The following is a 16,815-nucleotide window of genomic DNA, read 5'->3' as shown; positions in this document are numbered from 1 at the left end:
AAGCATCTTTTCTGACCACAATGGTATGACACTAGAAATCAACCACAGAAAGAAAAACGGGAAAAGAACAAACAAATGGAGACTAAAAAACATGCTATTAAAAACCCAATGGGAATACTTATGAAATCAAAGAAGAAATCAGAAAATTCCTCAAGACCAATGAAAATGAACACATAGCACTACAAAATCTATGGGATGGGAAATCCATAGTGATACAGCTCTTTCTAAAGAAACAAGAAAAATCTCAAATAAACAACCTAATCTACCACCTAAAAGAATTAGATAAAGAAGAACAAACAAAACCCAAAGTCAGCTAACCGAAGGAAAAAATAAAGATCAGAGAGGAAATAAATAAAACAGATCAAAAAAAGAGTAGGAAAGATCAATGAAACCAAGAGCTGGTTTTCTGAAAAGATAAAAAAATAAATAAATAAACAAAGCTCTAGCCAGGCTCACCAAGAACAAAAGAGAGAAGACCCAAATAAACCAAATAAGAAATGAAAGAAAAGAAATAAAAACTGATGCCACAGAAATACAAAAATCTTTAGAGAATACTATGAATGGTTGTATGTCAGCAAATTGAACAACCTAGAAGAAATGGACAAGTTTCTAGAAACATATAGCCTGCCAAAACTGAGTCTAGAAGAAACATTTAATTTGAACAGACCGATCACTAGAAGTTAAATAGAATCTATAATAATAATAAAAATAACTTCCTCCAAACAAAAGTCCAGGACCAGATGGGTTCACTGGAGAATTCTTCCAAATATACAAAGAAGATCTTATACCTATTCTGCTCAAACTATTCCAAAATATTGAAGAAGAGGGAACACTCCTAAATTCATTCTATGAAGCCACCATCACCCTGATACCAAAACCAGACAAAGACACTACAAAGAAGAAAAATTCTTTGATGAAGAATTTCAGGTCAGTATCTTTGATGAATATAGATGCAAAAGCTTCAAAAAAATATTAACAAGCCGAATCCAACAATACATAAAAAGGATCATACACCATGATCAAGTTGGATTCATTCCAGGGTCACAGGATAGTTCAACATATGCAAATCAATCAATGTGATCACCATATTAACAAAGAAAAGACAAAAAACACATAATCATCTCAATGGACGCAGAAAAAGCACTGGACAAAATCAACATCCATTCATGATAAGAACCCTCCCAGATGAATTTAGAGTAAATAAATCTCAATATAATAAAAGCCATTTATGACAAACCAACAGCCAACATAATACTCAATGGTGAAAAACTGAATGCTTTCCCGATAAATTCAGGAACATGACAAAGATGCCCACTCTAACCACTTCTATTCAACATAGATTTGGAAGTCCTAGCCTCAGTAATCAGACAAGAAAAATTAATAAAAGAAATCCAAATTGGAAGGGAAGAGGTAAAACTGTCACTATGGGCAGATGACATGATAGTCTATATAGAGAACCCTAAAGTCTCCATACAAAAACTATTAGAACTAATAAAGGAATCCAGCAATGTAGCAGGATACAATATTAATATACAGAAATCTGTTGCATTTTTTTACACAGATAACAAAATATTAGAAAGAGAAAACCCCTAGGAATAAACTTAACCAAGGAGGTGAAAGAGCTATAGGCTGACAATTATAAAACATTAATAAAGGAAATTGATGATTATTCGAAGAAATGGAAAGATATCCCATACTCTTGGATTGGAAGAATTAATATTGTTAAAAAGTCCATACTGCCCAAAGCAATCTACAGATTTAATGCAATCCTTATGAAAATACCCATGACATTTTTCACAGAACTACAACAAATAATCCTAAAATTTATATGGAACCACAAAAGACCCAGAATTGCCAAAGCAATTCTGAGGAAAAACAAAGTTGGACGCATAACCCCTCTAGACTTCAGACTATACTACAGAGCTACAGTAATCAAAACAGTGTGGTATTTGCACAAAAACAGACATATAGATCAATGGAACAGAATAGAGGGCCCAGAAATAAACCCACACACCTAAGGTCATTTAATCTATGACAAAGGAGGCAAGAATAGACAATGGAGGAAAGACAGTCTCTTCAGCAACTGGTGTTGGGAAAGCTGGACAGCTACCTGTAAATCAGTGAAATTAGGACACTCCCTCACACCATATATAAAAATGAACTCATAATGGTTTAAAGACCTAAATATAAGACATGACACCACATGACTCTCAGGAGAGAACACCAGCAACACATTCTCTGACATAAATTGTAGCAATATTTTCTTAGATCAGTCTTCCAAGGCAAAAGAAGTTAAGGTAAAAATAAATGGGACCTAATCAAATTTAAAAGCTTTTGCACAGAAAAGGAAACCATCACACAAACAAAAACACAACCTATGGAATGGGAGATTATATTTGCAAGTGATGCTACTGACAAGGGGTTAATTTCCAAAATATACAAACAGCTCATACAATTCAATATCAAAAAAGCCAACAACCCAATCAAATATAGGCAGAAGGCCTAAATAGACATTTCTCCAAAGAAGACATACAGATGAACAATAGGCACATAAAAAGATGCTCAACATTGCTAATTATTAGAGAAATGTAAATCAAAACCACAATGAGGTATCACCTCATACTGGTCACAATGGCTATCACCAAAAAGTCTACAAATAATAAATGCTGGTGAGGGTGTGGAGAAAAGAGAATCCTTGTACACTGTTGGTGAGAATGTAATTTGGTGCAGCCACTATGGAAAACTGTATGGAGGTTCCTTAAAAGACTAAAAGTAGAGCCACCATATGATCCAGCAATACCATTCTTGGGTATATATCCAGAAAAAAGTAAAACTCTAATTTGAAGAGATACTTGCACCCCAATGTTCATAGCAGCACTATTTAGCCAACACATGGAAGCAACCCAAGTGTCTGTCCACAGATGACTGACTTAAGAAGAAGTGGTATATATATATACAATGGAATATTTCTCAGCCATAAAAAAGAAAATATTGCCACTTGCAGGAATGTGGATAGACCTAGAGAATATTATGCTTAGTGAAATAAGTCAGAGAAAGACAAATGCTACATGATATCACTCATATGTGGGATCTAAAAAATAATACAAATGGATCTATATACAAAACAGAAACTGATTCACAGACATAGAAAAGAAACCCGTGGTTACCAAAGGGGAGAGGGAGGGGAGGAGGAACAAATTAGGAATATGGGATTAACAGATACAAACTACTATACATAAAATAGATAAACAGCAGGGATTTACTGTATGGCACAGGGTATTATACCCAATATCTATCTATAATAGAATATAATCTGCAAAAATCAAAACAAACAAAAAACCCCAAAATTTGAATCACTTTGCTGTACAGCTGTAACTAACACAATATTGTAAATCAACTATACTTCAATAAAAAAATAAAAATATAATTATTAAAGAAGGGGAGTGCCTTAGGATATGTAGATCATTGCAACGAGTAGGGCATTGTTTTGCATAGTTTAATGGCTTGAGATTCAGAGCTGAGTGTTTTCAGGGAGGAGTGAGGGAGAATGGTCATCTTCATGCTGACTGATAAGAGAACTGTAGGAGAGAAAATAGCTTCTATTTGATGAAGCTGTAAAGGAACATCTTTCAGGTAGACTTTGAGCAAGAAGTTCAAGAGAGAATATTCATAGCAGAGGTCAGATAAGACATTTACCAAAAAAAGCAAAATTTTATTTACCAAAGTACAAAAAGCTTCACTTGAGGGATCAATCTTGAGGGATCAGTCAATCTTAACTCAGAAAATCTTGGCCTTCCTTGCTTTCACAATTATATTTGAATTGCCTTATTGTCTGACTTCTCTTTTATCAAGAATTCAGTTTCTGGGAATTGTGTGTAACTAGAATGTCAGTAAATAAAATAAGTGCAGTATGGGAGTTTATCATTTAAAGCAACACAGTGGTAAGTCTTTCTGTGTTGTGCCATGTCTTTGTGAACACGATTTCCCATGTTCCCTTTTGACTGACAGGTTTGCCACAAGGAATAACCATGATTGCGATGAGGGGAGTCATCTATGCCAGAAGGGGTTAGCTGGGCAAGGACTAGAGGGGGTGCTGGGGCAGATGCCAACAGTGAGAGTTAACAGCTGCACTAGTGGCTGCAACAGGGGGAAATTGTAATCACTACTCAGGAGGAGTCAAGGGGCACCATGGGACCCAGATAGAAGGAGAGACACTGAATCAACAATTTTTTGAGGGGGAGGGTACTATTATTATCCACATCGTTCTTGTTTTTCTTTTCCAAATTAAGGTTTTCTGTGTTTTACTGATGATGGATGCAGGCTATCTGCTGAAAGGAAGCTCTGGAATGCCACCCTGTTTTAAGCAAGTCTCAAGAAAAAAAAAAAAAAAAAAAAAAGGATTTTGCCCACTCAAAATAACCATTACTTTGCTGAAATAGGATTATTCTGGAAGAATGGCTAACAATTTAAATATGAGTGAGAGATTTTATAGCTAGTCAAGGTGGTAGAGGTGGGTAAAGAAGATTTATAGAAAGTAAATGTTTAACGGTCTACAACAGGATGGGCAAATACTTGATTCCAAACTCCTCCACCCTCCTATACCCCCAACCTGTAGTGGACGTCAGTCATCAATCTTCCCATTCTTTCCCACTGAGCTCAAAGGAGGTCACACATTCTTGAATACATTTTTCCAGGCACCATTCCTAATCAATTGACATTAGAAAGAGAAGTAAAATCCAGCCATCATCTCAGATCTAGATGTCTTTTGTGCTTCATGGGAAAGGCAATCTCCTTGCTCTGTTCTTCAAAGGGGGCCATGTCCTTGAACCACAAAGTTAGCATTTGTGAATGTGGTCAATTATTCAGTAACATGTGTTTTATATTTGGCTATAAATTTTATTGTGTTTCATGAATGTGGGATGAATCCTTCAACAGTTTGTAATGTAGGTATATTATATAGTGCCTCTGGTATTGGGAGATGATTATTTATGCAGTAAATCCTCCATGGTTATTATAGTGATTATATGTAAGACTTGGTTTAATAATTTGCAAACTGTATTTCTATTATAATATATAAATAGACTTTTTAGTTAATGACATTATTTATGTCTAACATTTACATTTGAATAGATATTTGTTTATGTTTTCTATTGTGATTTCAATGAGAAACTTATCTTGGTAATTTAAATATCTTTAATTAAGATCACATTTAATATAAATAATGTATTTCATCATATAATTATATGGTTTAGAGTCTGAAGAGATCTTAGAGATTATCTATTCCCCCCTAAAAGGTAATGCACAAATTCTTTCTATAGCATTTTTTATAGATAGTCACCCAAATTTCTTAGACCATAGTTGGTAAAAGGGAAGTCACTATATCCCTAGATAGCTCTTTTAATGTGCAGGCAACTATAATTATTAAAAGTTCTTTCTTTAAAAGCAAATCCCAAATATATCATTTCACCCTTAAATACTTCAACAAATACAGTATTCCTCTTTCATCTGCAGGAGATTCATTCTAAGACCCCCCAACGGATAGTACCAAATCCTATGTTTTTTCCTATGCATAAATACCTATGATAAAGTTAATTTATAAATTAGGCACAGTAAGAGATTAACAACAATAGTTAATAATAAAATAGAACAAGTGTAACAATATACTGTAATAAAAATTATGTGAAGGTGATCTTTCTCCTTCCCTCTCTCTCTAAATATCTTATTGTATAACTTTAAGTGCTTGGTTAAGATGGAAGAGGCATTATTGCACACTATGGCTGGCAGTTTGAGGTGCATCAGCAAAACTAGTACAAATTTCTTTTTCTTTCTTCACAAGTTCATGCTATCTAGGAAGATCTGTTCTTCCTGTAGATCTTAGCAACCTCAGCATTCAATTTTTTTCTTTCCTTATTAAGTCAAGAACTTTTTCTTTTTCACGTAGAGGGAGCATTTCATCGCTTCTCTTTGGCATATCTGAATTGCCAGTATCACTACTCTTGTGCTTTGGGGCCATTATTAGGTAAAATAAGTCACTTTAGCACAAGCACTAAGATACCGTGACAGTTGATCTGATAACTGAGATGGCTACTAAGTGACTAACAGGTGGGATACTCTGGACAAAGGGCTGTTTCACCATCAGAGAGGGATGGCTGCAGATTTCATCATGCTGTTCAGAAGGCACACAATTTAAAACTTAGGAGTTGCTTATTTCTGCAATTTTCCATTTAATATTTTTGGGCCACAGTTGAACATGGGTAACTGAAACCTCAGAAATCAGTACCATGGATAAGGGAGGACTACTGTAATTTTTTTTTTTTTTAATGGAGGGGGAATTTGCTAACAAAACAATTACACTATTGTTACATCTAACAAGATTAAACAGAATAGATTAAGTAATTATTGAAAAAATTATGGTTGTTTTAGCTGGGTGAGTGGTAAATGGGGATTATTATGCTGCCTACTTTTGAATTTGTTTAGAAGTTTTCCTAATGAACTTATTTAAGGAATATTACCAGAAGTTATATATATATATATATATATATATATATATATTATAAAAATTTTATGTTGAGTGGAAATCTGCCACTTTGTAATTAAAACCCATTTTATCCACTAGAGCAGTGGCGCTCAAACTTTAGTGTGCATTTCGATTATCTGGACAGTTTGTTGTAACGCAGATTGCTGCCTCACTCACAACCCCCCAAGAAATTTGGATTTCTTAGTTCTGTGGTAAGACTGATGTCTATCTAGGGACTCATTTTGAAAACTTCTGACCCATGTTAACTCTATTGGAGCCCAAGGTATGGCCCTAGTACCTGATGACATAATTACTAACAGCTATAGGGGATAAATAATGTTAGGGTTTGAGGTGTTTAAATAAGAAATGGGCAGAAAGTCAGCTTCTATACCATGTTCTCATACATCCCTTTACATTTCCAAATATAGATCCATAGAAACTTTATACAACCTGCCTACCTGAACTGAGCTTTGAACTAGGTATAAGTATGAATTCTATATGTGAACATGTGACTTTCACCATGCAAATTAAAGTTTAAAATACTTCTACTCATATAGAAAAACTCAATTATTCTGATATCTGTGTTTAGCTGGAATAAATAATTGTGCTGGGATGGTAAGATCTTCCTGGATTGATAAGGTTGGCACCTCCATGGGCACCATAATCATTTCAGTGCCTGTTATATTTGCTAACACTTTTACCCCTAGAAACTCACTTACTCAGCCTGGAGGATATAGGTGAAAATATGATTTAGAAATGATACATGCATTTTTCACTTTTATATTACTCACAGGGTTGAAGGAAATTTTCCCTTCATAATAGCCTTAGATCAAAAACCTGAAGGAACTAACTTTAGTCATAATTGGCAAAGCATATAAAACACTATGCTTAAGAATCATCTGGGATAAGGACATTAAGGAAACTGGTTTCTTCATCAAATAGGTATTGAGCACTATCTATGTATAGGATACTGTGTTAGTATATGGAGTATGCAAAGATGAAAACGCATGAATCTTGTTTTCATGCTACAAGTGAGTAAGCAAGATATCATATGTACATAAGTAAACTTCAAATTATCTCCCATGCTTAGAGAGTTCCACAAAAGATGCTAGTTACTGAATTTAAAATATTCTCAATGTCTGAAAATAAAGTTATTAGATATTCTCAATTCTACCTCATTCTTTCCTGTCACACCTAAGCTTCTGGAAACCATACTCTGTATTTTTTCCTTTTCTTCTTTACCTTGCATTTACTTCACTTACTGCAATTTGTCTTCTGTTCTAACTATTCCTCTTAAAATTCCTCTCGACAAGGTCATCGGTGACCATTTTAACTGCAAATTTAAAAAAAAAGTTTAGACTTTTTTCTCTTACTAGATCTTCTTTCTGACTTAGTAGAGTTGGAAAATTTCCTTGAAACTTTTTATTCCCTTAAAATCTATGACATCCTGCTCTCATACTTCTTCTACTGTAGGTAAATATGGTGAATAATATATTAATGATAGCAACCTAATATGTTTAATCCATTTTATTTTTATATCACCCAAAGCTTGGCACATTTTAGGTTTGGTGTCCTCCAGGAGGAATTAGGACAGCCAGCCATAAATCTTCAACAGCAAATATATTATGGACATTTTCTTTATGCAAGTAGTCTTTAAAGGTACTAAGAGGGAGAAAAGATGAGGATGTATGTATATTCTAAAGAAATTTACAATCTATTGGATACTATATAGTCAAATAACTATACTATTAGGAAGTTTAAGGTACTAGCTATACAAGAAGTAGCAAGTAATTTTCAGCATTTCTTTTCTGGAAATATGGCCAACAAGACATTTAAAATCCTTTAGTTTTTTAGGAGGAGAATAGAAATATTGATTAACTTTAGAATTTATGTAATTGTACATGTTACAATTTTAAGGGTGATCACTAAATTGAATTTAACTTACAATTTTCATGAAGTAAAATGAGGGGACACATGACATCAACGAGGTTAAAATCCAAGAGAAAAGCAGGACAATTAAAAAGTACAAAATAAAATATTAGCAATAAGTCCAAATATATCAGTAGCCATAATAAATGTAAATGAATTAAACTGTCAGTTAAAAGAAAAAGATGTTCAGACTTGATAAAAAATGTTTTTATCTATTAGTATCACTGATGATACATATGAAAACAAATGACCGACCACTCTAACACCTATAGAAGTCACTTCCATATGGTTTAACCAAATAAAGGAGAAAAGCAAAAACTTCAGTCTCTCAGAAGAAAATAAAGGAGAAGACATTTAACCACAAATAAGAAAGTATTTCTTAGACAAGTCATAATAGTACAAACCACAAGGGAGAAGATGGTTAAATTGACTACAAATACATACAATTATTTAATTTTTGTGAGGCATTTTTGGACACTAATCAATATTAGCTATAGTAATATTTTAAAAATTCTGTTTATCTAATGAAAATATAAAAAACTAAAAAGATAAGCTAAAGTTGAGCAAAGATATTTGAAAGTAAAAGAGTGATAAAGGCTAGCATCCAGAATTTTAAAATATCTTAAGGAAAAGATAAATTCAGTTGAAAAATTGGTAAAATTGATGAATAGGCAATTTTTAGGAGAAGACAAGTGACTAATAAACTTGTTGAAGTTAGGGAGGAGTCAAGATGGCGGAATAGGAGGATGCAGAATTCGTCACTCCTCACAAGTACATCAAGAATACATCTGCAAATGGAACAGTTCTCATAGAGCACCTGCCGAACATTAGCAGAAGACCTCAGAATTGTAAAAGGACAAGAAAAATCCCCTCGCAACTGGGTAGGATGAAAAAAAGAAGAAAAAAAGAAAAGAGGCATCAAAAAAGGGACCAGCAACCCTGGCAGGAAGCTGAAGGGGAGGGGAGGTCTCTGCACTCAGAAAATCTCCCTCACAGTGGGGAAGTCAGCTGGGACAGAAAAGGACCTTTGGGGGATCAAAGGAGAACACCGCAGATGGTCTGTGGAAGGCAGGACAAAGTAAGAACTGCACGCATGGTCTACACTGCAGTTCTGCACATTCCAGCCTGAGTCATGAGTCACCGGTTGTGAAGGGGGGCTGGGTGCTGGAAAGTGGGGTTTGGAGCATGGACCCAGGGAGGGGACAGCTGTTGGCTGTGAAAAGACAGCCTGAAGGGACAGGAGTAAGGAGCTCCACAACCGGGAAAGTCTTTGGAAAAAGCCTGGGACACCATAAAAGCAAGGTGTCATTGCTGAGTGGCTCTCAAGGGGCAGAGCTGCCATTATAACCCCTCTCCCCACCTGCCAGCTCCTTTGGCCTCCTCCATGGGCACTGGGAGGGGCTCCCATCTGAGTGGGCCTGCCTGCCCCTTGGGCCGGGGTCTCCTCTGCCCATGGGCTCCGGGACCCTGAATGACGCCCATCCCAGAGCCTCCTTGGGAATCAGCTCTGGGTGCCCCTGCCTGGGATGAGAGTCTGCCGATGGTGGTGGGGGCTGAGTGCTAAAGTGTGGAGTTGGGAGAACAGATCTAGAGAGAGGAGCGCTGTTGACTGTGCAGATACAGCAGAGGGGACGGGAGTGAGGGGATGTGAAGCTGGGAATGCCCCTAGAGGAAGTGTGGTCTGCCTGGAAAGCAAGGTGCCATTGTTGAGAGGTGAGGAGGGGGCGGGGTCACCATGGCCCCTACACGCCAGCTCCTGCCTCTGTGGGCACTGGGAGGGACTCCCACGAGAGCAAGCACACCACAGTCTGTTGCAACTGCCTGCTGGTTCCATCCCCGCAGGCAACTCGCATAAACCTCAACTGTGGCTGCCATACACCCCCACCGTGTTGAGTGAGTAACTGTGCCCCAAGCAGCTGCTGCTTTCGCTCCCTCTCGCCTGGGCTGGGAACAGACGCCTGAGGGTGGTGCACATGCAGAGGTGGGGTCAAAACCAAAGCTGAGCCCCAGGGGCAGTGCAACTAAGGAAAAGAACAGGAATCTTTCCTTGCAGCTGCATAAACTGGAGATTAAATCCCTGAGATCAGCTTAGTTAACCCTGAATCTGTGGAATACCTGAAGAGACAATGAGTGTTCCCACAAGTGAGACAGGTCTAGCCTTTGTGGCAGTGGACATTGGGGGGCAAGTACACACAGGAGTCAGACCAGTTCAGAGTCTGAGCTGTCCCCACAGTGCCCACAGCCAGTCCAAAGACCTACCTAGAAGTATTGGAAGACCTCCTGGGGAGGCGGGGATTGGCTTTAGCTCACTGTGGGAGCAAGGACACTGACACCCCAGGAAAATATTATTACTATTATTCTTTTTTTGTTTGTTTCATTTTGTCCAGTTGTTGGTGTTGTTGGTTTTACTATTGTTTACTTTTTATTTTTAATTTTGATTTTTTCTATTTTTTAAAATATTTATTTATTAGTTTTCTGTTTTTACTTAACTTTTTAGTTGTTTTGTGGTTCTTTTCTTGTTTTTGTTCTTTGTATTTTATTTTATTTATTTATTTATTTTCTTTATTTTTTTGATTGTTTTTATGTATATATTTTATGTTTTCTTTGCTTTTTTTGTTGTTTGTCTACTTTCTGTTTTTGTTTTATTCCTCATTTTTTGTTTTTCTTAGTTTGGTCCTTACTGACTGTTCTCATTTTTGCGTTCTTCTGTTTATTTGTTCTCTTGTTTGCTTGTTTCTTTTTCTTTTTTCTGTGTGTGTGTGTGTGTTGTGTTGTTGTTGCTGCTGTTTGTTTGCTGTTTTGCTATTTGTCTTGGGTTTTGTATGTCTGGGTTTTTTTCTTCCTTTTCTTTCTTTTTTCTCTGGCTGCACTGTGTGGCTTGTGGGCTCTTGCTTCCCTGGTCATGGGTTGGGCCTGGGCCTTCAGGGTGGGAGCTTCAAGTCCAGGACTCTGGACCACCAGAGAATTCCCAGGCTCAGGATATATTAATCGGTGTGTGTGCTCCTGGAGGTATCTATATCAACACCAAGCCCTGCCCCCACACAGCTGCCTGCAGGCTCCGGTGCTGGACACCTTATGGCAAACAACCAGCAAGACAGGAACACAGCCCCACCCATCAGCAGACAGGCTGCCTAAAGTCATACTAAGCTGACAGATGCCAAAACACACCACCTGACACGGTCCTGCCCTTCAGAGGGAAAAGACTCAGCTCCACACATCAGAGCACAGGCACCAGTCCCTCCTACCAGGAAGCCTACACAAGCCCCAGGTCCAACCTCACTCATCAGGGGATAGACAACAGAAGCAAGAGAAACTACGACCCTGCAGCATGCGGAAAGGAGACCATAAACACAGTAGGTTAGACAAAATCAGAAGACAATGAAATATGTTGCAGACGAACGAGCAAGGTAAAATCCCACAAAACCAAATAAATGAAGAGGAAATAGGCAATCTACCTGAAAAAGAATTCAGAGTAATGATAGTAAAGATGATCCAAGATCTCAGAAATAGATGGAGGCACGGCTTGAGAAGATACAAGAAATGTTTAACAAGGAACTAGAAGAACTACAAACAAACAATCAGTGATAAACAACACAATAACTGAAATGAAAAATATACTAGAAGGAAACAATAGTAGAATAACTGAGGCAGAAGAACAGATAAATGAGCTAGAATGGTGGAAATAACTGCCAAGGAGCAGAATGAAGAAAAAAGAATGAAAAGAAATGAGGACAGTCTCAGAGACCTCTGGGACAACATTAAACGCACCAATATTCAAATTATAGGGGTCCCAGAAGAAGAAGAGAAAGGGAAAGGTCATGCGAAAATATTTGAAGAGATTATAGTAGAAAAATTCCCTAACATGGGAAAGGAAATAGTCACCCAAGTCCAGAAAGCACAGAAAGTCCCATAAAGGATAAATCCAAGGAGAAACATGCCAAGACACATATTAATCAAACTAATAAAAATTAAATACAAAGAAAAAATATTAAAAGCAGCAAGGGAAAAATCAACAAATAACCTACAAGGTAATCCCCATAAGGTTATCAGCTGATTTTTCAGCAGAAACTCTGCAGACCAGAAGGGAGTGGCAGGACATATTTAAAGTGATGAAAGGAAAAAAACCTACCAGCAAGATTACTTTACCCAGCAACAATCTCATTCAGATTTGATGGAGAAATCAAAAGCTTTACAGACAAGTAAAAGCTAAGAGAATTCAGCACCACCAAACCAACTTTACAACAAATGCTAAAGGAACTTTTCTAGGTGGGAAACACAAGAGAGGGAAAAGATCTATAAGAACAAACTCAAAACAATTAAGAAAATGGTAATAGGAATATACATATCTATAATTACCTTAAATGTAAATGGATTAAATGCTCCACCAAAAGACACACACTAGCTGAATGGATAGAAAACCGAGACCCATATATATGCTGTCTACAAGAGGCCCACTTCAGACCTAGGGACACATACAGACTGAAAGTGAGGGGATGGAAAAAGATATTCCATCCAAATGAGAATCAAAAGAAAGCTGGGGTAGCAATACTCATATCAGACAAGATAGACTTTAAAATAAAGACTATTACGAGAGACAAGGAAGGACACTACAGAACGATCAAGGGATCAATCCAAGAAGAAGATATAACAATTGCAAATATTTATGTACCCAACATAGAAGCACCTCAATACATAAGGCAAACGCTAATAGCCATAAAAGGGGAAATTGACAATAACACAATAATACTGGGGGACTTTAACATCCCACTTACACCAATGGACAGATCATCCAGACAGAAAATAAATAAGGAAACACAAGCTTTAAGTGACACAATAGACCAAATAGACTTAATTGATACTTATAGGACATTCCACCTGAAAGTGGCAGAATACACTTTCTTCTCAAGTGCTCATGGAACATTCTCCAGGAAAGATCACAGCCTGGGTCACAAATCAAGCCTCAGTAAATTTAAGAAAACTGAAATTGTATCAAGCATCTTTTCCAACCACAATGCTATGAGATTAGAAATCAATTACAGGAAAAAAAACGGTAAAAAGTACAAACACATGGAGGCTAAACAATACATTACTAAATAACCGAGAAATCACTGAAGATATCAAAGAGGAAATAAAAATAACTTAGAAACAAATTACAATGAAAACACTATGACCGAAAATCTATGGGATGCAGCAAAAGCAGTTCTAAGAGGGAAGTTTATAGCAATACAATCCTACCTCAAGAAACAAGAAAAATCTCAAGTAAACAATCTAACCTTATACCTAAAGCAAGTAGAGAAAAAGAACAAACAAAACCCAAAGTTAGTAAAAGGAAATAAATCATAAAGTTCAGAGCAGAAATAAATGAAAGAGAAACGAAGAAAACAAGAGCAAAGATCAATAAAACTAAAAGCTGGTTCTTTGAGAAGATAAACAAAATTGATAAATCTTTACCTAGACTCATCAAGAAAAAAAGAGAGAAGACTCAAATCAACAGAATTAGAAATGAAAAAGGAGAAGTAACAACTGCTACTGCAGAAATGAAAAGGATCATGAGAGATGAGTACAAGCAACTATATGCCAATAAAATGGACAACCTGGAAGAAATGGACAAATTCTTAGAAAAGCACAAACTTCTGAGACTGAACCGGGAAGAAATAGAAAATATAAACAGACAAATCACAAGCACTGAAATTGAAACTGTGATTAAAAATTTTCCAACAAACAAAAGTCCAGGACCAGGTGGCTTCACAGGTTAATTCTATCAAACATTCAGAGAAGAGCTAACACCTATATTTCTCAAACTTTTCCAAAAAATTGCAGAGGGTGGAACATTTCCAAACTCATTCTATGAGGCTACCATCACCCTGATACCAAAATCAGGTAAAGATATCACAAAAAAAGAAAATTACAGACCAATATCACTGATGAACTTAGACACAAAAATCCTCAGCAAAATACTAGCAAACCAAATCCAACAACACATTAAAAGAATCATACACCATGATCAAGTGGGATTTATCCAAGGAATACAAGGATTCATCAATATACACAAATCAATCAATGTGATACACCATATTAACAAAGTGAAAAATAAAGCCATATGATCATCTCAATAGATGCAGTAAAAGATTTTGACAAAATTCAATACCCGTTTATGATTAAAAACTCTCCAGAAAGTGGGCACAGAGGAAACCTACCTCAACATAATAAAGGCCATATATGACAAACCCACAGCAAACATTATTCTCAATGGTGAAAAACTGAAAGCATTTCTTCTAAGGTCAGGAGCAAGATAAGTATGTCCACTCTTGCCACTACTATTAAATATACTTTTGGAAGTTCTAGCCACAGCAATCAGAGAAGAAAAAGAAGTAAAAGGAATCCAAATTGGAAAAGAAGAAGTAAAACTGTCACTGTTTACAGATGACATGATACTATACATAGAAAATCCTAAAGATGCCACCAGAAAACCACTAGAGCTAATCAATGAATTTAGTAAAGTCACAGGATACAAAATTAATAACAGAAATCTCTTGCATTCCTATACGCTAACAATGAAAGATCAGAAAGAAAAATTAAGGAAACAATCCCATTCGCTATTGCAACAAAAAGAATAAAATACCTAGGAATAAACCCACCTAAGGAGGCAAAAGACCTGTACTCAGAAAATTGATACTGATGAAAGAAATCAAACACAACACAAACAGATGGAGAGATATACCATGTTCTTGGATTGGAACAATCAATATTGTGAAAATGACTCTACTACCCAAAGCAATCTACAGATTCAATGCAATCCCTATCAAATTACCAATGGCATTTTTCACAGAACTAGAACAAAAAATGTTTACAATTTATATGGAAACACAAAAGACCCCGAATAGTCAAAGCAATCTTGAGAAAGAAAAACGGAGCTAGAGGAATCAGGCTCCCTGACTTCAGACTCTACTACAAAGCCACAGTAATCAAGACAGTATGGTACTGACACAGACACAGAAATACAGATCAGTGGAACAGAATAGAGAGCCCAGAGATAAACCCACACACCTATGGTCACCTAATCTATGGCAAAGGAGGCAAAAATATACAATGAAGAAAAAACAGCTTCTTCTATAAGTGGTGCTGGGAAAACTGGACACTACATATAAAAGAATGAAATTAGAACACTCCCTAACACCATACAAAAAAAATAAACTCAAAATGGATTAAAGACCTAAATGTAAGGCCAGACACTATAAAACTCTTAAAGGAAAACATAGGCAGAACACCCTTTGACATAAATCACAGCAAGGTCTTTTTTGACCCACCTCCTAGAGAAATGAAAATAAAAGCAAAAAGAAACAAATGGGACCTAATTAAACTTAAAAGCTTTTGCACAGCAAAGGAAACCATAAACAAGATGAAAAGACAACCCTCAGAATGGGAGAAAATATTTGCAAACAAAGCAACTGACAAAGGATTAATCTCCAAAATATTCAAGCAGCTCATGCAGCTCAATATAAAAAAAAAAACAACCTAATCACAATATGGGCAGAAGACCTAAATAGACATTTTTCCAAAGAATACATACAGATGGCCAACAGACACATGAAAAGATGCTCAACATCACTAATCATTAGAGAAATGCAAATCAAAACTACAATGAGGTATCACCTCACACTAGTCAGAATGGCCATCATCAAAAAATCTACAAACAATAAATGCTGGAGAGGGTGTGGAGAAAAGGGAACACTCTTGCACTGTTAGTGGGAATGTATATTGGTATAGCCACTATGGAGAACAGTATGGAGCTTCCTTAAAAACTAAAAATAGAACTACCATATGACCCAGCAATCCCACTCCTGGGCATATACCCTGAGAAAACCATAATTCAAAAAGACACATGTTCCCCAATGTTCACTACAGCACTATTTACAATAGCCAGGACATGGAAGCAACCTAAGTGTTCATCAACAGATGAATGGATAAAGAAGATGTGGTACATATACACAATGGAGGGCCGAAATTGGGTCATCTGTAGAGACATGGATGGACCTAGAGAGTGTCATACAGTCTGAAGTTAGAAAGAGAAAAACAAACATCATATACTAACGCATATATGTGGAATCTAGAAAAATGGTATAGATGATCTTATTTGCAAAGCAGAAATAGAGACACAGGTGTAGAGAACAGATGTATGGATACTAAGAGGGGGAGGAATTGGGAGATTGGATTTGACACATATACACTATTGATACTATGTATAAAATACACAACTAATGAGAACATACTGTATAGCACAGGGAAGTCTACTTAATGCACTGTGGTGACCTAAATGGGAAGGAAATCCAAAAAAGAGGGGATATATGTATATATATAGCTGATTCATT

Source organism: Balaenoptera ricei, chromosome 4, assembly GCF_028023285.1.
Source record: "Balaenoptera ricei isolate mBalRic1 chromosome 4, mBalRic1.hap2, whole genome shotgun sequence".
NCBI lineage: Eukaryota > Metazoa > Chordata > Mammalia > Artiodactyla > Balaenopteridae > Balaenoptera > Balaenoptera ricei.
The sequence above is the reverse complement of the archived record's forward strand: the minus strand, read 5'-3'. Positions refer to the sequence as shown.